Source organism: Camellia sinensis, chromosome 8 (assembly GCF_055761805.1).
Source record: "Camellia sinensis isolate YWXY chromosome 8, ASM5576180v1, whole genome shotgun sequence".
Classification (NCBI taxonomy): Eukaryota; Viridiplantae; Streptophyta; class Magnoliopsida; order Ericales; family Theaceae; genus Camellia; species Camellia sinensis.
The window spans coordinates 178,982,056-179,007,336 of record NC_138968.1 but is presented as its reverse complement, the minus strand read 5'-3'; the positions used below and the strand labels follow the sequence as shown (position 1 = coordinate 179,007,336).

At 42.1% G+C, this 25,281-nt stretch overlaps 1 long non-coding RNA gene and 1 other non-coding gene across 2 annotated transcripts; one reads left to right on the top strand and one right to left on the bottom strand.

The window, feature by feature from the left end:
* The first annotated feature begins 3,451 nt into the window (after nucleotides 1-3,451).
* Nucleotides 3,452-15,240, top strand: LOC145797345 (uncharacterized). Its single transcript, XR_014338773.1, has 2 exons — nucleotides 3,452-3,724; nucleotides 15,028-15,240. It is a non-coding gene; the product is annotated as an uncharacterized LOC145797345 (long non-coding RNA).
* An 802-nt stretch (nucleotides 15,241-16,042) lies between these two features.
* On the bottom strand, nucleotides 16,043-18,361 carry LOC114316531 (uncharacterized). The gene is made up of 2 exons (XR_014338772.1): nucleotides 18,098-18,361; nucleotides 16,043-16,558 (listed from the first exon to the last, which is right to left on the bottom strand). It is a non-coding gene; the product is annotated as an uncharacterized LOC114316531 (transcript).
* Nucleotides 18,362-25,281: the final 6,920 nt, after the last annotated feature.

The window sequence follows — 25,281 nt, the reverse complement described above, 5'->3', positions numbered from 1 at the left end:
TCTTAATTCATTGGAATATAAACCAAGTAGTTTTTAACTCACTGTATTTTTTAACTATCAACTGACTTCATTGTTTTTCTTTTTGTTATGAGCCAAAATGTGATTGTGTTTTTTTACACATTTTGATCACAAAGTGATTTTATTTTTTAACTGATTGTGTTTTTTCTACACTTTATTATGATCACATGATGAGAAGAAAAAAAAAATTGATTGGATTGTGACAATCTTTGTGTTTTTTTTTTTTTTTTAAAAAAAAAGATTGTATTCATTAGGTTTACATAAAGTACCCACTATTTTAATTATTAATTGTCAAGACAACAATTTTAGTAAAGAGACATTTCAAACAAAACTGTTAAACTTATATATAAAATTTTATTTACGAGAGACAAAATATAAAAAAAATTAAATATAATTATCGTACTTCTTATAAATAATATATTATTTTAATCCGTACTAAGTATATATAGTATAGAAACATAGATATTTTTTTTCTATATCTTTTTGAAAAAGTAAAATCTTAACAAATTTAGAGAAGATATATATGTGGTGAAAAGAAAATGGTATGTTGAAAAAAAGAAAAATGAAGAAGACATGAGCGGAGGAGAGGAGGTCAAGGACTCCATTATTAAGATTCTCTCATGCTTTGCTGGGTCACACCATTGTATTGTATGTATCCCATTCCACCTTTGCTTTACAGTTTCCTTTCCTCCATCCATCCAGGGGCGGAGCAGGAATGTAGTCAGGAAATAGAGCAAATCCACAAGATAAAAAATTTAGTCGGATTAATTGGGTTTCAATAACAATTGAATTACTCAAATTATATTAATAACATACTAAAAATCATTACTTATTCTATAATTTAGTGTATATTTAAATCAATAATATTTTTTTTATTGATATATGTAAATTTATTAAGATATATTGAATAAATAATGTTAATGCTAATCATATTTATGTGTAATCTGTTGGGAGTTGGGATTCACTTCGGACAAATATATATGATCCAAGCCATTTTTCAATGAATCCTACACAATGTTTATGATACCAACCATTCAAGTGGTCGATTAGATACGGTAACTACATAATCAAATTATATTTGTCTTTAAAAAAAATTAACGGTGAATTTAATTTTAATATAGAAACCAGATCAACACAATTTTTTACATGAATAATGTGTACCACTAATATTTACAATGGAACAAATAAAATAAAAAGACGCAAAATTTAGAGTTAATTTTTTATTATCCCAACTAAAAATTCATACTAGAAATTACTACACTAGTCACACTAATATGAGCAGCTCAGTCTTGTTTTTGAATTATATCTATCTAGGTGGGATTGATTGGTATGCTATCGTTTGTAGGGGGAATCAAATGTTTGGAGGGACCAGAAGCATGCAAGCAGCAGCAGCAGCAGCAAAGTAACACATCATACAGGGGCCAATCCTTTACGACAACCCCCCTGCCTCCATCTATAAATAGAGATCAAAGCACAGAACATTGAGATACAACACACACTTCATACCCATCAGCTACATACTCAAAACTCCTCCACAACTTCCCATTCTCCCTCCCTGTTACTTCAACTATTTCACCATGTCGGACAAGTGCGGAAACCTCGACTGCGCTGACAAAAGCCAGTGTAAGTCTCTCTCTCTCTCTCTCTCTCTCTCTCTCTCAATTATTTTGTTCACTTTCTTTGCAATATGCGTGGTGTTGCTTTGAAGCTCATGTTCATGTTCATGCTAATGTATGGTTATCAACTCTTTAATTTCATATGATTTGGAGCTACTAATAAAAATAGTAGTTGCAAGATGTAATTATTTGTTATGTGGATCTACATGAAAAGTTTTTAGAAAAAAATTAATACAATTCATACGAGGATTAGATATATCATTTGGTTTGATATTATTATAGACTTTCAAGATTTTTTTATTTTTTTTATGGAAATTATAGACTTTTAAGTTGAATATTCATATTATAACTCCAAATAATATTTGTTTATGTAGTTATGTAAAGTGCATAGACAACAAAAACATAACATTATTATTAATAATATTATAATGATTATACTTTTTTATCATCTTATGTGTGACTATTATATTAACAACAAACATGAATAGTGAGACTTTGTACATCAATACAATAATAACCTATAAGATGATAAAAATTTTACAATAGACAATGGTCATACCTCCTCCCACTTCATATGTATTATTTTACAATTTTTTTTTACAATAAATAATATGCTTTTCTCTTTGCAGGAAGAAAAACACCATCGATATTAGGGGTGTTTGGGAAGAAAAAAAAATAACTTAGTTTAGGTTAAAAATTACAAAAAGATAAAATAGGCTAGAATAGTTAATAAGACAAAATATCACATCACACCCATAATCATTTTACTTTTTCTCTCATAAACATCACATCCAACCACAAAAAATCCAATCATCTTCATAAACACAAAAATTTTAACTTACTAAAATAACTAAAAACTAAAATAATCTATTAAAATAACCACTTCCTAAACAAGGCCATTGTTAAGACTGACAAAAGATACCTTTGTTGTTCAAGAACTTATCAAGAATTAAACTACGACTTTGAAAAAAAAATATCTTACATCTCTTTCTAACACCAGAAAGAGGAGGCAAAATAAATGAAAAAGTTAATTTGTCACTGCGGGATTTGACAATGCGTAAGTTTTTATATTTTGAACCCATGACGCTAAAGTCACAATAAAAAAGACAAAATAAATAACCAAATAAAGTGCTAGACCTAATCCTTACCATAACTGAAAACGTTATTATGTTTTTCCTAGAGCTTGCTAAGGATTTGAATCCAATAACAATGGATCCAACATAGTCTATTTGATCTTGTGAAAAGGCATACAAATTCCATTAACTAACATTTTTATTTAGATTTTGAATTTGTGAAAAAAAATATAAAAAAAATACAAAAGTGATCTTGGATCTGTGGAGCGAACTCCAAAAAGCCCTCCACAAATTCAAGATCTGACACTACCCATGTTACCCAGAAAAATAGGAGGCATATGCAACATTTGAAATCTCATTTGTAAGGAAGGACTAACAAATGATAATGACAAAGATGATGACGGCCAATAACAGTCCAAAAGTTTTTAAAATCTTAGGTTAAAATAAAGTTTATATTATGTGGATATTTAGAAAGTGATTATTTTTTAAGTTTTTTGACTTTTTGACTATTTTAATAAGCTATTTTAGTTTTTGTGTTTGGGAAGTTGGGTTAAATTTTTGGATTGATTGTTGTATTGAAAAATGTGTTTGAAATGATGTTTGAGGTTGAAATGATAAATTTGCCTCTAACATTATTTTTTTCAAAATTGATCTACAAAGGCAAAACGGTCATTTAACTGCTTGTGGGATGGCAGTGGTGGCCTTAGCCTACACTGTGATGGTCATAGTGTAGGCTGTCCGTGCAATGACAGCCACTGCTTCTTCTCTTTTTTTTAAAAAAAATAAAAATTTAAATCAATCGGTTAGTATACTATTTGAGGCTAAAAAGCTTTTTTATTGTTTGAGGCTATTTTAGCCTCAAATTCGGGTTCCCAAACACTCCCTATATGTCATTCGGCTTTTGAAGATTTGGAGCCCTCGACAAAAAGTAAAATTTGAAACCTTTTTTTATGATCCCTAGGCCATAAGCCAAGTGACTTAATAGTTAATACACGATGACGGTATAATTGATGATGGGTGTTGTACGAGGATAAAATATCCAAGCGAGCCCGCACTCCTTGCTTCCAAGCTCCGTTTCTATCCGATCACCTGCGTGCACAACAGCGGTGAGCTACCCGGCGGTGTGTGGCCGGAAAACCCCTCCGACGATCAAGTTAGCACACACCTGAGGATAGAGAGAATGAGGAGTGAATGGAGTGTAAGTATTTCTCTTACCCAAAAATGTTTGTCCATAGCATGGGGGGCACAGACTTGCTTATATACCTTCTGTGCCCCAAATCTACTCCTAGTGATCTCTCGATACGTGGTTCTGCTATCCCATCTGTCAGCACAAATCTTTCTGAACATCACCTGACCCGACTGCCAGCCCACTCTACAGGGAGCTCGGCAGCCGGGCTGAATCTTCTCGACTGTCGACGGCCATGCTGTGTTCCATGCCCAATTGCTCCAAGAATTGAGATCCTTTCCAGCCATGCTTGGCAGCATTCCGGCGGAGCCGACCTTCAGACTGGTTGTACCGGTCAACCAAAGGCCATCCTGCCGGGCTTCTGGCACAAGCTTCTCGACCGGGCTAACGGTGCGCGCCATCGACCGAGCAATGCAAGTTGCGTGGTCATCACCTGCGCAGATCCAAGTGGCTCGGTCCATCTCTAAGCAGCCCCAACTCCGGGCAAATCCAAAGTTATCGCGGCCCAACGCACCATTGGGCCTCCAATTTGCTCGGCCTCTAACTCGGCCCATAACCGGCTCATAATTCTCCCTCTCAATTGCCCCTTAATTCCGTCTGCACAAACATGACCGGGATTACCAAATCTGACCGGGATAACACTTTCTCGGTCCTCGGTTTGCAATACGGTGACTGGGCTACTTGACATGCCTGTCTTCAAAACTTGCCCGGTCGATGCCTCGACTCACCATCCTGTCTCTTCAGTACTGATGTCGCCGTCAATAGGGACGCGTGTCGTGGGTTAATTGGCCTCGAGCAGCCAAACATCACGTCCGTTCAGATTCAAATTTTGGCGGTCTTATTCATCTCTATAAACATATTGAACCTTCCTTCATTTCAACCTTACCGACTCTCTCTCCTCCTTGTCGATCCAAAGCTTCTGCCTACGCTTGCTTGCCATTGCTGAGTTCGTCTTCGAAGAAGAAGACTTTGCCCTCTCCTGGTAAGCTCTCTGAACCCTTGTTATTACTGTTTTCGTTTCATATTTTTTTTCTTTATAGCACCAAATCTGTAGGTTTAGGGCCTCCCCCACCCAAAACCTTCAATGCCCCTTAGTTTCTTCACTGTTCTTCAATTTCCCTGATGAACAATGAAGATCTAGGGCGGACCGGGCTCCAGATCTTCATTCGATCCAAAAAATCACTCAGACCGAGCAAATTTTTAGTCTGTCCCAACCTTAGGAGAAACCGGGGTAGCAAAAAGGACTTGGCCGCTCGACCGGGCTAATCTCTGGTTTGCTTGGGCGACCGAGCTCCTTGGCTAACATTTACGACCGAGGTGGTTTTGGCATAATCCACGACCGAGCTCAACTCTAGCTCGTTTTGCGCGACCGCACTCCCACTTACAATCACCCTCCATTTTCCTGCAGAGTCCAAAGGGACCAAAGACCAATCCTGAGGCTCTCAAGGACCGAGCCAGCCTGTGCCAAACCACCTCAGCCGAGCTAGATTAGTCAGTTAAACATGGGGAAATTCTGCTTCCTTGTGGACACACCTGCGGCCTTAGCTGCCTTCAGGGAAGAATACGGTATCCCGGCAGACGTCCACATAGAGCTCGCCGAGATGGAAACAACCCCTTGGGGCAGGCTTGACCAATGCCCCTTCACCGTGCTGTCAGTAATTGAAGGAGGCCTCCGCTTCCCGGTCAACCCTCTGATGACCGAATTTCTGCGCCGCACCGGGCTAGCACCCACCCAGGTTTCGACCAACACCTATCGAATAATCAATGGCCTGCACGAGCTAAACAACCAGCTAGGAACAAACTTAGGTTTAGCCGAGATACTACAACAATACACACTTGGGCACACCGGCGACGGCCTGGCCTATTATTTAAAAATAAGACCGGGCAAAGAGAATATAGTAACTAGCACCCCGAACAAGGACTTACATAATGACGACTTCTTCTGGGTGTCTGGAAATTATGAAACAGCCGACGTACCGGGCTGGTTCATCAGCAAGAACTTTGGTTCCACATGTAAGCCGCGGCGCTAATTTGCTCGGTTAAGTCCCTGCTTTCAACATTTTGTACTTACTATTTTTCCTGTTTCTTTTGTAGCAATTCAAGCCTTGCAATCCAACTACCAATATCCCAACGTTGAAGCCATCCGAACCGTGCTCCGTTACAGCCACCGGGATTGTAACGAATTGCTCGGCTACACTCCAACCTACAGATACTCAACTCCACGCCGGAGCAAAGTTATAGACTTTCTCCGTGCTCCAACACCTCCTCCGAACCCAACTCTACCGGACGTGCCACTGATCCGGCTGACCAAAGAACAAGAGATGGCGAAACGAAGCCGCATCAAGAACCTCCTAACAGCCACCTCAGCCGAGATACCGAGCATCACCACCCACTCTCCTGCAGTCGGTCAATCCAGCGGCGCCGTGGTTGCCTTGGCGACTCCAGCCGCCGGGCAGGCCAGACAAGAGACTCGCGGGGCTGGAAAAAGACCTCGCGCAGATCCAACTGCCGAGCTGGTTGCCGAGCTAACCACCGAACAACCCACCGATACCGTCGACCCAACACCTTTGTGGCGACTGCAGCTGAAGCACCGGGGCAAAGACATCCCGGCTAATGCTTCAGTCAAGGGTGACAAGGAGCACTTGCTCGCCTTCGACCTTTCAAAAGCACTTCTGCTGCCGGGCGACGTGGTGGGCAGCGACCATGTCCCTGACACCCGGTTGGTGAAATCTGCCGTGAAGTCCATGACCAGGGTAAGAATCTCAATCTTCTACTAAAATTTTACAAGTGTTTGCGCGGTTCTTCTCTGATCGAACTTTCTTCTTGCAGGCCATCCAGAAGCAACACTTGGTCATGGAGCGAATCCATCGACTTTGGTAGAAGACGAATGATACTGCCGGCCAAGTGCAGAGCCTTCAAACCGAGCTGGGCCGGGCAAAATCTTCTCTGCAAATTGCCAACGTCGCCAACAATAGGTTGCTCAGCCAGCTTGATGAAGCCGAGAAGAAGAGGAATGAGCTCCAAGCCGAGCTGGATGCGCTCAAGAAGTCAAGGGAGACAGAGTGGGAGGACGCCAACAACACCGGCTTCAAGGAAGTCGAGGACAACTATAAGAAGCAGGTCTTCACTACACAAGACATTTATTTCAAAGCGGGCTGGAAGTCAGCCTGCGAACATCTCGGTCAAGGTCCTGACACCGATGTGTTCGCCGTTCCCCCGGCTGCCTTCCTACCGGTCTACCTCGTGCCCTATGCCAACGACGTCTTTAGCGCGTTGCAAGCTGAGGCCGAGGAAGAGCTTGCCAAAGAAACCGAGGTCAATGCCGAGGAGGGAAGCGGCCAGGAGCAACCCGGAGAAACTGAGACAGGTGTCAAAAAACGAACAACGGTCGACCTGGAAGCAGCTGATGACGAATTCTTCAATCTTTCCTCCCTTGTGTAGTTTTATTCCCCTTTTTTTTTTTTGTTTTTTGTTTTGCACATGTAACCGGGCTCTCTACCCTTCCTTTTGTACTTCTTTTTAATTAATGAAAAAGATCTAGTTTTACCAAGTGTTTGCACGGTCCTAGAGCTGAGTAACTTCAACCGGACAGAATATGTTGGCAAGACAAATTTCATTAATTAACTCATATAGCCGGAATAAATCATCTCGGTAGTACACCCAGAGTCGAGCAAAACTTCAAGTCTTTCAACCGGAGTGAACATCCCGGTTGGAATTATCTAAGTTGAACAAAACATCAACTTTTCAACCGGACTAATCATCTCGGTTGAGGGTACCTAAGTTGAACAAAACATCAACTTTGCAACTGGATTCATCATCTCGGTTGAGAGTACCTAAGTTGAACAACACATCAACTCTTGCAACCGGAGTGAACATCTCGGTCGAGAATAACTAAGTTGAACAAAACATCAACTCTTTCAACCGGAGTGAACATCTCGGTTGAAAATACCTAAGTTGAACAAAACATCAACTTTGCAACCGGATTAATCATCTCGGTTGAAAGTACCTAAGTTGAACAAGACATCAACTTTGCAACCGGATTAATCATCTCGGTTGAGAGTACCTAAGTTGAACAACACATCAACTTTGCAACCGGATTAATCATCTCGGTTGAGAATACACAAAACTCAAAGCAACAAAAAATGCCAAGGCAAAGATGAGTCACTTCTATATACTGACAAAAATGAATATTACATGAAATGTAAGCCAAAAAATTTCTTTGCACAAAAAAAAGGGCAAAAGTTAGAAATAATACAACTTCAGGTTGGCTGCATTCCATGGCCGGGGTATTCCTCTACCATCCAAGTCTTCCAAGTGATATGCCCCTTTGCCCGCCAGACCGGTTATCTTGTAGGGTCCTTCCCAATTTGCCCCTAGTTTGCCTTCGTCTGGCACTAGGGTATTGCCCATGACCTTCCGCAAGACCCAATCACCCACTTTGAACGGTCTGGGGTGCACAGATTTGTTGTATTTCCTTGAAAGCTCTTGTTGGTAGGCGGCCACATGGATAAGAGCCTTTTCCCGGCGTTCTTCCACTAGGTCCAATTCCAAGGCCATGGCTTCAGCGTTCAGCTCGGGCTCAAAACTTTCACTTCTGAGGGTGGGCATACCAACTTCCAAAGGGATGACCGCCTCCATGCCATATGCCAAAGCAAAAGGAGTTTCTCCGGTAGATCGCCGCAGGGTTGTTCGGTATGCCCAAAGGACACTGGGGAGTTCCTCAGCCCACTTTTCTTTGGCTTTCTCAAGCCTCTTCTTCAGCCCATCAAGAATGGTCTTGTTCGAAGCCTCGGCTTGACCGTTGGACTGCAGGTAAGCCGGAGTAAAGTTGTAGAATTTCATTTTCAAATCTTCACAAAACCCTCTGAATAGGCGACCGTCGAACTGGGTCCCGTTGTCAGAGATCAGAATTTTGGGGATGCCAAACCGCGTGACCACATTCTGCCAGACAAACCGCTTTACGTCTTTCTCCTTGATTGTTGCCAAAGGCTCCGCTTCAACCCATTTGGTGAAGTAGTCTGTGGCCGCGATGAAGAACTTCCGGTTGCCTGGTGCTGTTGGGAGCGGCCCCACTATATCTAGCCCCCACATCGCGAAGGGCCAAGGGCTAGTGAGGGGAAGGAGTGCCCTGGCCGGCTGGTGGATCTGGTGGGCAAATTTCTGGCATTTCTCGCACTTGCGAACATATTTCTAGGCGTCGGCTTGCATGCACGGCCACCAGTAGCCTTGCAAAATAGCTCGGTAGGCCAAGGACCTGCCCCCTATATGACTGCCACAGATGCCTTCGTATATCTCGCAAAGGAAGGCTTCCACGCTGTTAGGGTGCACACACTTCAGGTAGGGGCCGGTGAAAGACTTCTTATATAAAGCGCCTGATGGAGAGAGGGAAAACCGCTCAAACTTCACCCGCACTTTATGCGCTTCTTTCTTGTCGGCTGGAAGGGTCCGTTCTCTGAGAAAGAGGATTATGGGGTCCATCCAAGAAGGACCTAGCTCGGCACAAAGTACTTCTGTTTACCCGGCTTCCTCAATGCTGGGCCTCGAAAGGAATTCAATCAAAAGAGGGTTGGGAGATGTGCTGTCAACCATAGAAGCAAGGCCGGCCAACTCATCTGCTCGGCCGTTTTCTTCTCGGCCAATATGTTGGACCCTGATCGCCTAAAATCGCTTGATGTGGTTTCTGACCAGAGCTTGGTACTTCATCATTCTGTCATCCTTTGCCTCGTAAACCCCAGAAACTTGGTTAACCACAAGCTGGGAATCACTGTAAACCATTAGTTCGGATGCTTGCATCTGAAGCGCACTCTTGAGACCGGCCAATAGCGCTTCGTACTCGGCCTCATTGTTGGATGCTGGGAAGCCAAGGGTGATAGAATGTTCAATAGTCAGTCCGTCTGGCGAAATCAGGACTATACCCAACCCGACACTGTGACGGTTCGAGGCTCCATTAATAAAAAGTTTTCACATTTCGCCAACAAAGAGCTTTCAACACTCTGAGGGGTCCTGAGAAGCTTGAAGGTTGATGGGATCGCGGTTGATCGGCTGTTCGGCTTCCGGTCCCGGGCTGAGTGGTTCCACTTCAGCCCCCCTTGGTGATTCGGCGCCGGACTCAGCAGGTTGATCCACAGTGCTTAAGTCCGTAGGCGAATCGGCAGGTTGCAGTATTATGCCGGCCGCAGGCTCTGGGCTGAGTGGTTCCATTTCTTCCCTCCGTGGTGATGTGGTGTCGAACAAAGCCGGTTGGTCAGTGACAGCCAACTCCGCCATCGCATCACCGGGTTGTAGTACCGTATTAACTGAAGGGGCTTCGGCGGGGCGCGCAAGCTCCGCGTCGCCAATGCCGCCAAGTTGTGGTATTTCAGTCGAGCTTGCATTCATTTCTTCATCTGCCACGGCAATATCGACTGGGCATGCCGAATGAGTTCCAGGTGAGAATTCAGCAACGAAATCAGCCAGAGTCTGGGCTTTTATGGCTGTGCACGGCTGGAATTTCACATCAAACTGTCCCAATTCGACCGCCTACTTAAGAATCCGACCGGAGAAGTCTGCCCATTCGAACAAAGCTTTGAGAGGGAACTCGGTCAAAACGATGATGGTATGGGCATGGAAATAGTGTGGCCACTTCCTTGAAGCCATCATCAATGCTAACGCAAGTTTTTCCAGCGACAAGTACCTCGACTCTGCCGGTAGCAAGGTTTTGCTGACGTAGAAGATGGGTAGATGTTTGATTCCTTCCGACCGGACAAGCACTGCACTGACTACATGTTGCGATACGGCAAGATAGGTAAAGTTCTTCTCTGGGTTTCGGTGTGACCAATAACGGCGCGGAAGACAAATACTCCTTGAGCTCGGCCAAAGCCTGGTCACATTCTTCATCCCATGAGAACTTTGATTTCAAGGCTTGAAAAAAAGGGCGGCAGCGATCTGATGACCGGCTTATAAATCGGTTAAGCGCGGCGGCCATTCCGGCTAGATGCTACACATCCTTAGCCGAGCTAGGCTGTTTTAACTCCTGTACGGCTCGAATTTGTGTAGGGTCAGCTTCGATACCTCGGTTCGTGACTAGGAAACCCAAAAAATTTTCGGATCCCACGCCGAAGGCACACTTAGACGCATTCAGGCGTAGCTTGTGCTTTTTGAGAATGGCGAACATCTCAGCCAAATCAGACAAATGGTCTGCTTGATGCCAGCTCTTCACTACCATATCATCAATATAAGCCTCCATTTTCTGGCCTAACAGAGAAGCGAACATCTTGGTCAGCCATCCTTTAAAAAGTTGCCCCGGTGTTCTTCAAACCAAAAGGCATGACTCAGTAGCAGAAGAGTCCCCTTGGTGTAGTAAACAACGTGATCTTCGGTCGGGCCCATGCATGGCAATCTGATGGTAGCCGCGGTAGGCGTCCAAGAAACTGAACCTGTTATGTCTAGCCGTTAAGTCCACAAGCTAGTCGATTCTAGGCAGAGGGAAGCTGTCTTTTGGACAAGCTCAGTTGACGGTCTTGTAGTCAACGCAAACTCGCCACTTCCCATTCTTCTTGGGCACCACGACCGTGTTTGAAATCCACCGAGGGTAGTGCACTTCCTGAATTGCTCGCGCCTCAAGCAAGTTCTTCACTTCCTCCGCAACTACCTCGGCGTGATGCAGCGCCGATCTTCTTGTGCGCTGAATGACCGGCTTTGCTCCGGGGAAGACATTGAGATGATGGCATATAAAACTTGGATCGAGACCGGGCATGTCGTAAGGTGACCATGCGAAGACTTCGATATTGGCCATCAAAAATTCAACCATGTCAGTCATTTCTTGGATGGTAAGGCTTGAGCCGAGCAAAAAGAACCTGTCCGGATGCTCTGTATCGATGCGCACTTCCACCAATTCCTCGACAGCTTTATCCTCGGCCCTGGTGCCCACATCGTCAAGGACTCCCCGGTCTCCTGGTCCCTCAATCATTTGAACGAAGCCTTTGGCAGCTCAGCTCCCGTTGACCGCCACGAAGCATTGCTTCGACATGACTTGATCGCCCCAAATCTCCTCGATTGCCCCCATAACCGAGGGGAACCTCATCACCTGGTGATAGGTAGACGCTACGGCTTGCATAGCGTGAAGCCATCCCCTTCCAAAGATCAAATTATAAGTGGATGACACTTGCAACACCCAAAACTCCACTTGTTTGACAACGGATCCCGCTTTGACCGGCAGGATAATCTTTCCCAAAGGCCACTCCGGTTGTGAATTGAAACCAACCAGTGGCGAAGTTGCCGGGGCCAAATCTATATTCCGGAGCTTGAGCTGATTGAAAGCATCGTAGTACATGATCTTGACCGAGCTTCCCTGATCGATCAAGATCCGTTTGACATCGAAGTCTTTGACGCGGAGTGTTACCACTAGGGCATCGTTGTGCGGCGTCTGAATGCGCTCTAGGTCTCTTGAGGAGAAACTGATCACGTCTTTCTCTTCGGTCTTCCCCCTTTTGATTGCAGGCTGAACCGACAAAACTTCCCTCATGTGTTATGCCTTCTTGATCATTCCTCGGAGCTCGCATACACGCGCCGGTTCTACTATGCCGTGGATGACATTAATAACCCCTTGGGAAGGCGCATCTCGATCATCCGATCCCCGCGGATCAACCGGAGCTTGATTGGCCTTCACGCCGCCATCAATGTAAAGGTCCAAGTGTCCGGCTGCGACTAGCTCTTCCAAGTGTTGCCTCAAAGGCAAACAATCCTCTATCCGATGGCCTCACTCCCGGTGAAACGTGCAACGGTACCGTGGATTAAAGCCCTTCTGTCCATCGCCTAACTTAGCAGGAAACCGGACTTACTCCTCGTCACGGATTTCATTAAGTATGCGATAGATTGGAATCTTAAAGACCGTGGTGATACCTGTCCTTGCTTTCAACCTTCTGTTAGCATCGGCTACGTCATCCCGGGGGTAGTCATCCCGGTCATTCCGACGTCCCCTACCGCGGTTCTTGCGATTAGTACCACGGTCCGATTCCTCAGCGCGGTCGCTGGATCGGCCGGACTCCTACCCGACCGCGTGCACTTTGTCAGCTGACCGCTTGTCTGTTACTACCGGAGTTGCCTTCACGGTAGATGCTGACGCATCATCCTCCACTCGAATGTGCTCATTGATGCGCTGCATTAGCTGGCCCATGGACGTCGGTTGGTGCATGGTAAGCGAGTCCCGCAGTCTATGTCCGACCGGGAGACCACGCTTGTATTGTGTGATTGCAAGGTTGGTCAGGCAATCCAAAATCTCGTTGAAGGTCTCCCAATATTTGGAGTTGTATGCCTTCAATGTGTCGCACGGTTCCATCTTGACACTCAGGAGGTGATCAACTTCCTTTGGTGTTTTGGTGTTGGTTTTGAAGCGCGTCACAAAGGCTTCGACCAACTGCTGCCACCTTTCAATGCTCCCCTCCGACAGCCTCTCGAACCATTTCAAACCCAGCTCGCCCAAACTCGACGGGAAGATCAAGCACATAAGAGGGTCATTCCGCTTATGTCCGGCCATGACCTTTCGGAAATAACTTACATGCATATACGGGTCGGTTTTTCCGTCATAGAGCGCGAACTTTGGCTGGTGAAAGCCCGCCGGAAGCGGTGCGGTCTCGATATCCACGGAAAATGGAGTGGCACTCAGCCTTGCCAAGTCTGTATCTACAAGGAGAGGCGCGGCTGGGCAGGGTAGAGGCATTCCGACCTCCTCACTGGCGTGAACCCCATAGGATAGCCGCTTGAACGCCGGCACCCTTTGGGCCTCCCGCCGGCGAGCCCGTTCCTTCAAAACTGCCCGCAAATCCTCTGAATGAGCAGAATAAGAATACCTCGACGTCGTCACCGGACGTAAGGGACGGTAGGTACTATCTTGCGCGCTGGATTTCTCTTCGTGTGCGTCGGAATCTCTAACCTTGTAACTTTTGGTGATTGAGATGGACGGTGTACGCCGCTGGCTCTGACTGTTTGAACAGCGAGGTTGGGTGCGCTCACTGTGGTCTCCCTCTCCAGCTACACCCTTTCCTTTGATGTGCCGCTTCAGCTCCTCCATCTCCGCCGCCATCGTCAGATGACGGCGTCATGGTCCCTTAACTTGTGTTCCAGACGTCGGGCATGTGATTCTCTCCGCCGCCGATGATCGTCTGGGATCCGTGAATGACCATAACTTCTTCCGCGCTTATCCCACGCATCTCTTGAATGTCCTCCTGGAGAAACCTCCAAGTTCGCCATCGGAGGAATGATGGTGGGATGTCCTTCTCTCCGTCTGCCCGACTCTGAGGTAACACCGTCGACGGCGGACAGCGGAATCTCCTCGATGTTCGCCATGGATGGCGATCAGATGAGCCTGGAAGACAAGGTTTTGTCTGTCGACTTCCCACAGACGGGGCCAATTGTACGGGGATAAAATATCCAGGTGAGCCCGCACCCCTTACTTCCGAGCTCCGTTTCTATCCAATCACCTGCGTGCACAACAGCGGTGAGCTACCCGGCAGTGTGTGGCCGGAAAACCCCTCCGACAATCAAGTTAGCACACACCTGAGGATAGAGAGAATGAGGAGTGAATGGAGTGTAAGTATTTCTCTTACCCAAAAATGTTTGTCCACAGCATGGGGGGCACAGACTTGCTTATATACCTTCTGTGCCCCAAATCTACTCCCAATGATCTCTCGACACGTGGTTCTGCTATCCCATCTGCCAGCACAAATCTTGCTGAACATCACCTAACCCGACTGCCAGCCCACTCTACAGGGAGCTCGGCAGCCGGGCTGAATCTTCTCGGCTATCGACGGCCATGCTGTGTTCCATGCCCAATAGCTCCAAGAACTGAGATCCTTTCCAGCCATGCTCAGCAGCATTTCGGCGGAGCCGACCTTCAGACTGGTCGTACCGGTCAACCAAAGGCCATCCAGCCGGGCTTCTGGCACAAGCTTCTCGACCGGGCTAACGGTGCGCGCCATCGACCGAGCAACGCAAGTTGCGCGGTCATCACCTGCGCAGATCCAAGTGACTCAGTCCATCTCTGAGCAGCCCCAACTCCGGGCAAATCCAAAGTTATCGCGGCCCAACGTACCATTGGGCCTCCAATTTGCTCGGCTTCTAACTTGGCCCATAACCGGCTCATAATTCTCCCTCTCAGGTGTGTTATTTTTGCAGCTACATTGTGAGCGAGGTGATGGATGCCCCAGCGGCTGAGCATGATGGAAAGTGCAAGTGTGACTCCAACTGCGCTTGTGTCAACTGCACATGTGGCCATTAAAAAAGCACATAATGATATAATACTAACGTGATGTTTTACCGAGTTTGATAAGTCTTTCAGAATAATGTGATTGTGATCAATAATTTGTGTACCCCAGAAGTTGTGTTTCTAAATTGTTGAGTCATATGTGAGAATGTCAATTGTGTTTGTGTTTGTGTCCTTATACTGTGTAATGGTCACTCTGTGACTCTGTGTTGTTTAATGAAAATACTATTAGTATATACTCTGCCTCTGGTTTTCTATCAATCATTCATTTCATCATATAGAACTGGTATGGCGAATTGAGAAATTTTAACCAAACAATCCTTCCATCCTCAAAATTAGATTGAGCATATTATAAATACAAAACAGGCCATATATAAATGAATTTTTTTTACAATTTTAACTAAAAATATGATATTCCAAATCCCAACAAACCTACAATCTAATCAAAGACATAAAGTTATTCAAAATTATATATCACAAATCAAAATACAAAACAAAATCAAATAAATAAAAAAAAATGAGGGTTGATGTCATTTGACTAATGTTATTAAGGTCGGAGATATTGTATGTGGGTAAATGCGAAATAGTTTTGCATATACATATAAACTGGATGGCCAACTGACCCACCAAATTTTGTCAATTAACTCATCCAACCCAACTCGCTTACTTTAAACTGCATGAATTGGTTAGGGTCGGTACAACTTGCGCATCTTAAACTGCACAGGTTGGTTTGGGTCAATACATGTTTACAGATTGACCATTTAGAGTTGTGGTTTTGTAAACTGCATTTTGATATGTTTGGTGCGTGTGGAGAGTGCCATCATCTGTAACCACGCCCCCCTCCTCAAAGGTGCCAGGGTCCACTAGTTTCAGAACAAACAATGAAATGCCATGGCTCAAATAGCAGGAATTAACCAATCCAAAACGTTTAAAATTAAATAGTAAACAAGTACAAAGTTTTTATCTAAAAGTTCAGAGAAGCTACCTTTCTCGATTTATTCCTAAATTTTCAATGACACAGATATCATCTACTGTATATGAATCCTCAATCATTTCCAATGCACCCAAAAAAAAGTACATGAAATCCTCAAAAAAGAAAAAGAAAAAGAAAAATGATGTGTTGTAAAATTGTATCACGTTCTATGTCATCAATTTTTCAATGATCATCACTTTCAAACATTGAAACCTTCAGCGCGAAGACATTTACGATGAGCCTCGATCCATTTTGAACAAGCATCTTCACCGTGCTCCACAATGCATTCGTCTCTAAGTTTCTTGGTGTCAGGGCAAGCACAGCAGATTTTCTTCTTCGGCTTGGAATCTGGCCCAGATGCTGCAATGGCGGATCCTTGGGTTTTCTGTGTCCGTGACAAAGTCAAGGCCGAGGAAATGTTCTGCATTGGCAGCTCACTCATTTTCACAATCCCTGGAAAAAAATATGGGAAAAATTGACTCAGCCTCATCTTTAATTAAGACTTCTCATCTGATTCACATCCAATTCTAGATGACCCATTACTTACAATCCAACCACAAGGACAAAAAGGAATCCATCGTTGCTGCTAATGAGAAGATCAACTTTCAATATAGCTTTTGGAAACTGCCTTGTGTATGAAATTTTACTAAATATATACCAAAGGAATTTTTTTTTTTTTTTTAATAAAGTTAAGCAAGCAAACAAAACTTGAAACCATATTTGTAATTCCATTAAATTCCCACCATATAATAAAAAGGAGTCCAAAAATTCCCGAGAAATAATTGTAACTCAGAAAGATCAAATAGAAAAACAAGATACTAGTATAGACAATAAAGAAAAAAAAGGCTGAGATATAGAAAGACCATAGGCATACAATTTTCATTCAATTGTTCAAATATCATGCAATTCATTCCAAAAACTTGGAAATAAAAATTCATATGATACCAGCAAAAATGATACACCAACAAAACGTCAAAACCCTACCCATTCACTTAGCTCAAAATTGTCAATCCTCTTTTGAATTACGGAAAGATAACGAACTCATTCATCCCAGAAGTTAATCTGTAAATATATACTTAATCTTTACCCCCATTTTAGTATAAATTGGTTCAAGAGAATCATGGTATCAAAGCATAAATATTAGTATTGAGTAAGCAAAACAAAAGTGAAAAGATAGACTATACACTCCATGCCAACAGCTAAAGACATTTGAATTATGCAATGTTTTCCTAATTGTCATTGATTTTACATTTCAAGAACTTAAAAAAATTAACCTTTCATCCATCATTCAGGAAATATAAATCATACATACACAATGCTCTTTTATCAAAGTATATGTCCCTCCTAGAATATGGTACTTCATTGTCATTCAAGGGGGACTATATGTGTGCATAAAGATTACTCTTACAGCACATAACCAATTTGTGGGTTGTCGTAAAGTTCAAAAATATGTTGAGAGGGCCAATTCACGTGTCCGTAAAACTCAATGAAAATTTCATGGGAATAGTACGACTTATTGAAAAATTTTCCAAATCATTTTTTTTCCCCCTCTCTCTCTGTCTCTCTCAACATGTCTCCTACGGTTTTACAGGGCACCTCAATGGAAGATTCAATCTAAAACCACGTTCAATAAACGATGAAAGCAAACACGAATCAATTCCTCAACTCAAAAGGTAAAACCTTGAAGAGAAACAATCAATTCAAACATTTGACAATCCAAGACATATCCAAGATCACTTTTCTTTGATCCAATCAACAAATAACTCAGAACCCATATACCACAAACATCAAACGGGGCGATCACAAAGATACCCACAGCGATAAATCATCATTAACAACGGTCCAAATGCAAGAAAAGTAATTTACTTCAAGGGTTTAAAAGAAATCAATCAGAATACGAAATTAGCACTTGAACTTTCGATTGAAAAAAATATAAGATACAAAAAAACACATACATAAATGTTTATAAATAAAATAAAATAAAAAAATTACCTTTTTATCGTTCTTTGAGTTTGATTTTTAGGGTTTGATAGTGTATTCGCAAGAAAGGTATCAAGAAGGGGTTTATTGGAATGGAATTTGGATGGAAACGTCTTGCGTTTCAGCGCCGCAAGCCTCAAACTCTATAGAGGGATGGGTGTAATCTGGTACACAACTAAGTAGCGTAAATATCGTCGTCTTGCAAGCAACTATTGCCACGTAATTAGTTGCTGGACCCTCTCCCAGTCGGCATGTGGGCCCAGATTGATTTTTAAGACTCTGTTGGGATTGACAACTCATTTTTGTAAACGTTGTGGGTTTTTTTTTTTTCTTTTTATTTTCGTACTTTTTTGGAATATTATTTTTTTTGAAAAATATTAAGGATCTCAAATAATTTATTAAATTTTTTATTAAACCTCTTACATGGGTACGAGATTCATATAAATTTATATGTGTGTGAATTTCACACCATATAAAAAAATTGATAAAAAATTTAATAGATTATTGAATCTCTATCATAATTTGTTTGTTTTTAAAATATAAAATTAATTTTCAATTTTTTTAAAAAAGAAAAAAATAATTTCAGTTATTTTCAAAAACAAATTTTACTTCCATGTTCCTCCCTCATCACCCCGGCTACCACTGGCCATCAGTCGCCACCAACGACTCTGTGATTGGATGATCACCAATCGTGTGTGTCGTGGCCTCCAACGACACTTTGGCCATCAATTCCATCAACCACTTTCAACCATTGAGCAAATTTATGTGGATAGAAATCAAACACAAAATAAAATAAATTCTTTTATGTGAGATGAGATCTATGAATGGATTATATTTCATTTTGTGTTTGGTTTATTTGTTACTAAGATTACTTAGAGTAAAGATTCTCTCCAGCTTTCCTCCCAAGCAACCGTCTAAATTGACCCACGTCATTCCATTGAAAATGTGTGGTTGAGATTAGCTTAAACACCACTCACTCACGAGCAAGGATCCTCTAGAGTGATTTTTCCCTAAAGTTTCTTAAAGTGCTACAGTGTATGGTTGAGATTTACTGGCAAGTCACATCAATTTTTCTGATGTGACTTGCCAGTAAATCTCAACCACACAATATAGCACTCTAGGAAACTTTAGGAAAATTTCACTCTAGAGGATCCTTGGTGCTCACTCACACTCCCCCTCTCTCACTCTCTCTCATTTTTAATAAAAAATTTTAAAAATTATTTTAATCTTTTTCATTTTATTTTCATAAGATATATTCCATCTGTTTCAAAATAATAGTTCCTTTCGGGATATTTAATTTTGTTTGGTAGTCCAATTATTGCAATTTAAAAAAATTGATTTTTCAAAATTATCTTTTGATAATACATTTTTTGAAGAATATCAATGTCATAATTGTATTTTTTATATTGTTAATGAATTTAAAAGAATGGAAAAATAAGAAATTTATATTTATTTTTGTACTTGATTTCTAACTTCCGTCCCAAAATTTAGTTCCTTATTTCATTTTTCATTGTTCTAAAATATTAGTACATTTTCAAAAATTAAAGATAAAAATAATATAAATATATATTACAAATCTCTCCGTCCTAAAATAATAGTCAATTTTGAGAAATTTAACTTTTTTTGTAGTACAATTATTACACTTTAAAAAAAATAATTTTTCAAAATTACCGTTTGATAATATATTTTTTGGAGAATATCAATTGTCACAATTGTATTTTTTATATTTTTAATGAATTTAAAAGAATGGTAAAATATGAAATTTATATTATTTTTGTCCTTAATTTTTTAAAAGTGACTAATATTTTGAGACAATGAAAAATAAAATAAGGAATTAAATTTTAGAACGAAGGAAGTAAATCTTTATGAAAATAAAATGAAAAAGATTAAAATAGTTTTTTTAATTTTTTATTAGAAAAGAGAGAGAGAGAGAAAGAAATAAAGAAAGAGAGAGTGTGAGTGTGAATGTGAGTATGAGTGTGACTGTGATTGAGTGGTGAGACGTGTGTCAGTGAGTTAATTGCTTTTTTTGTATTTTTTTTTAGCTAATCTCAGCCGCACATTTTGAGTGGGATGATGTGAGTCAATCTAGGCCGTTGCCCGGAAGAGAGACAGGAGAGGAAAACTGGAGAGAATCTCAACTCGTATTACTATTCTCATATAGTTGCTACATCCATCCACCTTTTTACTACCAACCTCTACTTTTAACAATTGATCAAACATGTTTTTTATTTTTGTTTTTAAAATATTGGGTAAATTATACTACTTCTCGTAAGATTTTTGATAAATATAGAAACTTTTCTTGTATTTTTAATAATTACAGAAATCTCCTTTATTTTTGTTGATAATATCAAGATTCTCCCACTTCGTTAATTTAGCACAAACGACGTTAATTGACTATCAAATCAACCAATAAGCTATTTAAATGAAATTTTTCATTCACTTCTTGTGAGGTTTTGCATATATATTATTCAAGACCTGTGTGGGTGATTTTCTGACCACACTGCCCGCCTAGTAATCAGCTGGAGAGCACCGGTAGAATAGATGGCTTCAGCTAACCTGTAACAGAAAGAAAAGGCTCCGGTAGTGGCTCTTCCACCCGGGGGCACTCCGACGATCAAGTCAGTATATCTCTCAAAGACAATCAAGTGCTAAACTCACTATTCAAAGCATAAAATTGTGTACCTTAGATCCACGGGGGTGCCTCTTTTTTATAGCCAACATAAACCTAGTCCCACTAGAAGCCTGACTTCCATGGACTCCCATTCTGTGCTTACTTTGGTTTCCTCAAGAGATAAAGATAAACTCCCTAAGAGCTTTTATCCTTATCTTGGCTAAGTCTCCTTTTCACTCAAGGACTCTTGTCCCTTATCTTTTATCCATTTATCTCGGATTCCGATATCTTCGGAGATAACCTCGGCGTCACAACCAGGACACGTGGCACCTCGGCTGACACGTCGGCATCACCCTGCCACGTGTTGGTATTCAGAAAATACATCCCCACAACTGCCCCCTAGGTTCTATTACCTCGGCATTCTGAGGTGATGGAACCTGTATCTGTATTTTCTTCCAGTAAATCGGCTTAAATTTTGACAGCCGAGATCATTCATTTCAGGCCGACATGCTTTCCTTAAAAAATCAAGATTTTTAAGGACCTTCTCACACGCATGAGCTGTCATGCACTTCAATTCAACCGTTTTAGACATACGTTTCCCTCTTATTGGTTCGTACACGTGACGCGCTTGTTAGCTACCTCTTTTCTCACGTGCGCCGTCTGACGCCCTCGTTCTTCTAGACGTATTGATTGCTTTTGCCGCCGTTTCTGTTTAATCAAAAACTTTTTTTCCTTTTTTTCGTCTCTTCACCTTTTCATTCGAATCTCCTGTTCTCTCTCTAGCTTTCGAAATCCTCCATCGCTCAAGCTTCCAAAGCTCTGCAACCTTCTCCGTTCACCCCTTCCGGCAAGATTTCCACCGGTCTTCTGCTCCTGTAATCGTCGTAGGACATCGGCAAATCCCTTTCCGACTTCTCTTTCTCTGGTAAGCTACTGTTCCTTTCATTTTCAGTTCCTGAGGTTTCTTCTTTTTTTGCTGTTGCCATTACTATATTGTTTCAAGCTTCTTAATTCATAAATCGTACATCTGAATGCATTCATCCATGATTTTGCATTTGCCTACATTTTCAACACACGCAATGTTTCACCACTTCTTTGCACTTTTGCCACTGTTCTTGGCCATATACTTTTGTATTCTTCATGTTCTTGATAGCCCATCCCAATTCTTGTTTCTGAAACTTTGTTTTTATTTTCTGTTTTTTGCATCTTTTCCAGATCTGTACCTTTGATCTTCATCTTCATAGCTTTAGGTTTGAGATTTGTTTGTAGAACCCACGATCTAGGGCTAAACTGAAACATTCCTTACAAATTTCTGTACCAGCCTAAACTTAGGTTTTTGCCGAGGTCCCATCAACAAGAAACATCTTCCTCTTGAATTTTAACCCTTCTAAATTAGGCCGATATCATGGATATGTGGAGACATAGGGTAGATACCCCGACCAAACTTGAGTACTTTAGGCAGGAGTTCTCCATCCCTGCCGATGTCCATCTGAGACTGGCTGGAGATGATGACTCCATCATGCCTACAGAAAACGCCATGCCCCTTTCCATTGTAGCTTTTACTGAGTGCGGACTCCGGCTCCCACTCAACATCCTTTTTCGCGAGATTCTTCATTATTATAAGTTGAACCCCATGCAACTGGCAATCAACTCTTATCGAGTCATTTTTGGTATTATCGTCTTAGCTAAACGGGAAAACGTTAGGATCACCCTAGCCGATATACAGTATTGTTACACCATGTGTGCCCTTAACTTGAAAGAAAAATGCTTCATTTATTATCTTAAGCTGAGGTCTACAGAATTCAAAATCATAGCCGACCTCCCAGACTCCAACAAGGGGGCTGGAGATGACTATCTCATTACCTCGGGAAATTGGGAGTTTGTTCCAGATGAGGACATCCATCTCTACCCTCTTCCCCGATCAGTTTTAGAGGGCAAAGGTAAGAGCCCAATATTCAGCTTTGCCTGTTTTCTTCTGAAGTCTTAGATACTTTGTCTGTTTTTTGATGTCTGTTCTTCTTGCAGCTGTTCGTCAGCCACCGAAAAATTTTCGTCAATCCTTTGTTCCCAGCAAGTATTTGAAGAAATTACTAGACCTGCCAGTTCAGAAGCGAAAGGCACCTTTGCTTCTCAACTTCATCCCAACATACAAATCAGCTCTTCCCGACGTCCCTAGAAAAAAGAAGAAGAAGAGCTCATCTCCTCCCTCTGCTACAACTCTTCCAGCTGCATCAACATCGCGAACAGACCAAGGATCAACCTCTGATCCAGCAGAACAGCCGTCAACCTCGGCTCCATACCTCATTTCACCATCCCAAAGAAAGCGTAGCCGACGTCTTGTTCTTTCAGCCGAGATGGGTCGCGCAAAACCAGTTGCTAAAGACCTCCTAGCCGACATTCCATCATCCATTGATGAACAACCAACACAAACCCAACCTCTAGAAAAACCAAAAAGAATTAAAAAAGCTCAACCGAAGGCGAAAGTGGCTCAGGTTGAGACTGAGGACACTTTGTCAGCCCCACAACTGGCTCCAAGTCAGAAACCTGCCTCTGTTCCATCGAGGAGGTCTATTGAAGTACCTCTTTCTGAATCCTCCAAATCAAAAAGGTCGTGGTCATCTGCAACGACTTTGGGGTCAAAGAAACCAGCTGCCCCCTGGGCCCCCAAAATCACCCTAGAGGATAAGCCTGTAATGGCAAGTGACAGCGCCGACGATATTAATGTCGGCGTTGCCCTCAGTACCGCTCTACTTCTCCCAAGCGACTTGGAGCGGAATGCCAAGTACAGCGAGTATGAAAATTATGCCTTAATGTTACAGCACTCTATTCAGGTAAATGTCTTCTTCTTGGTAAATTTTTCTTTCTCTTTATTTCACACTTTGAATATTCTTTAATACCTCTATTTTCTTTCAGGCCATCCAGCATGCCCATTCTTTTTCAATGCAGTCTTTTGAGAATCGGCAAAAGCTGGCCGACATGAAGAATGAGTTCTCTTCTATTCAAAAGATCAATAAAGGCCTTGAATCAAAAATGAAGAAGCTAGAGGATCAAGCCGAGGCTGCAATTAAAGCTCAGAATAATGCTGAAGAGAAGGCTGAGGTGGCTAAGGCTATCAAAAAGGTGGCTGAATCTCAAAGGAGAGAGGCCGAGGAAAAGATGGCCCAAACTGAGAAAGAGCTTCAGGAGGCCCTGGCCACCAATGAAGCTGAAATCAAAGAAGCCGACGAAAAGGCATATTCACAAAGTATGGCCGAAGTCACTGAGGCCTATGAAAAACAAGTGAAGAAGGCATGCAACAAGGGTTTCACCCTTGGTTGGATGTCCCTTCTTAAAAAGCTTAATATTCCTGATGACTCTCCGTTGTGGAAGGCCAACGCCATTCCCTTGCCATTTCCTCCAGTCCCAACTCCTGTGAAGATGTCGGTGAATCTGATGCTGAGGATGAGGCCGAGGAGGAAGAGGATGAGGCTTTGATTAGAAAATCAAAAGATGCTGATGGGGCCAAGTCCCCTCCTCAGAGCGAGCAAGTCCTAGACTTGACTCAGGATGAGGGAGGTGATGAGGTTATCCAAGAAGCTGTTTTCGACATTGTACCAGCTGACATCCCTTCTGAGGTCAAGATTGTTGAAACAACTCTTCAAGAAATTGACGCCGAGATAGCAACAGAGAAGGAAGCCGAGGTGGTATCTGACCTTTAAATTCAACAATCTGGCGGAGAGGAGCCTTCGCTTTAAGTCTTCTTCTTATTTGTATTTTCTTGTTTCTTTATCTTAGGGAACAATGTATGTTCTTTGTATGGCCGATGTGCCCCCCTTTTTACTTTGAATGTTAATACAACTTTTCTCTTTTATTGAATGCTTGTACTCCTATCTTCTCTTTTTTATCTTTGCATGATTCTATACTTAGAATGTTCTGCATATATCGTATGTACTCCTTCTTCTTTGTGCAATCTTCTCGGGGTAACACACCTCAGTTATCCCACCCGATAATTTACCTCGGCAAGTTTCTTGTCTCTGATTTATCTTCAACTTGTAAATTGTCCACAAATTTCAACAAGTGTTAATATTTTTCGGTTTAACCAACTTGTAAATTGTCCACAAATTTCAACAAGTGGTAAACAATGATCTCGACTTAACTTAACTTGTAAATTATTCACAAATTTCAACAAGTGTTAAGCAGTACTTTTCGGTTTAACCAACTTGTAAATTGTCCACAAATTTCAACAAGTGGTAAACAATGATCTCGGCTTAACTTAACTTGTAAATTGTCCACAAATTTCAACAAGTGTTAAGCAATACTTTTCGGTTTAACCAACTTGTAAATTGTCCCCAAATTTCAACAAGTGGTAAACAATGATCTCGGCTTAACTTAACTTGTAAATTATCCACAAATTTCAACAAGTTTTAAGCAGTACTTTTCGGTTTAACCAACTTGTAAATTGTCCACAAATTTCAACAAGTGGTAAACAATGATCTCGGCTTAACTTAACTTGTAAATTGTCCACAAATTTCAACAAGTGTTAAGCAGTACTTTTCGGTTTAACCAACTTGTAAATTGTCCACAAATTTCAACAAGTGGTAAA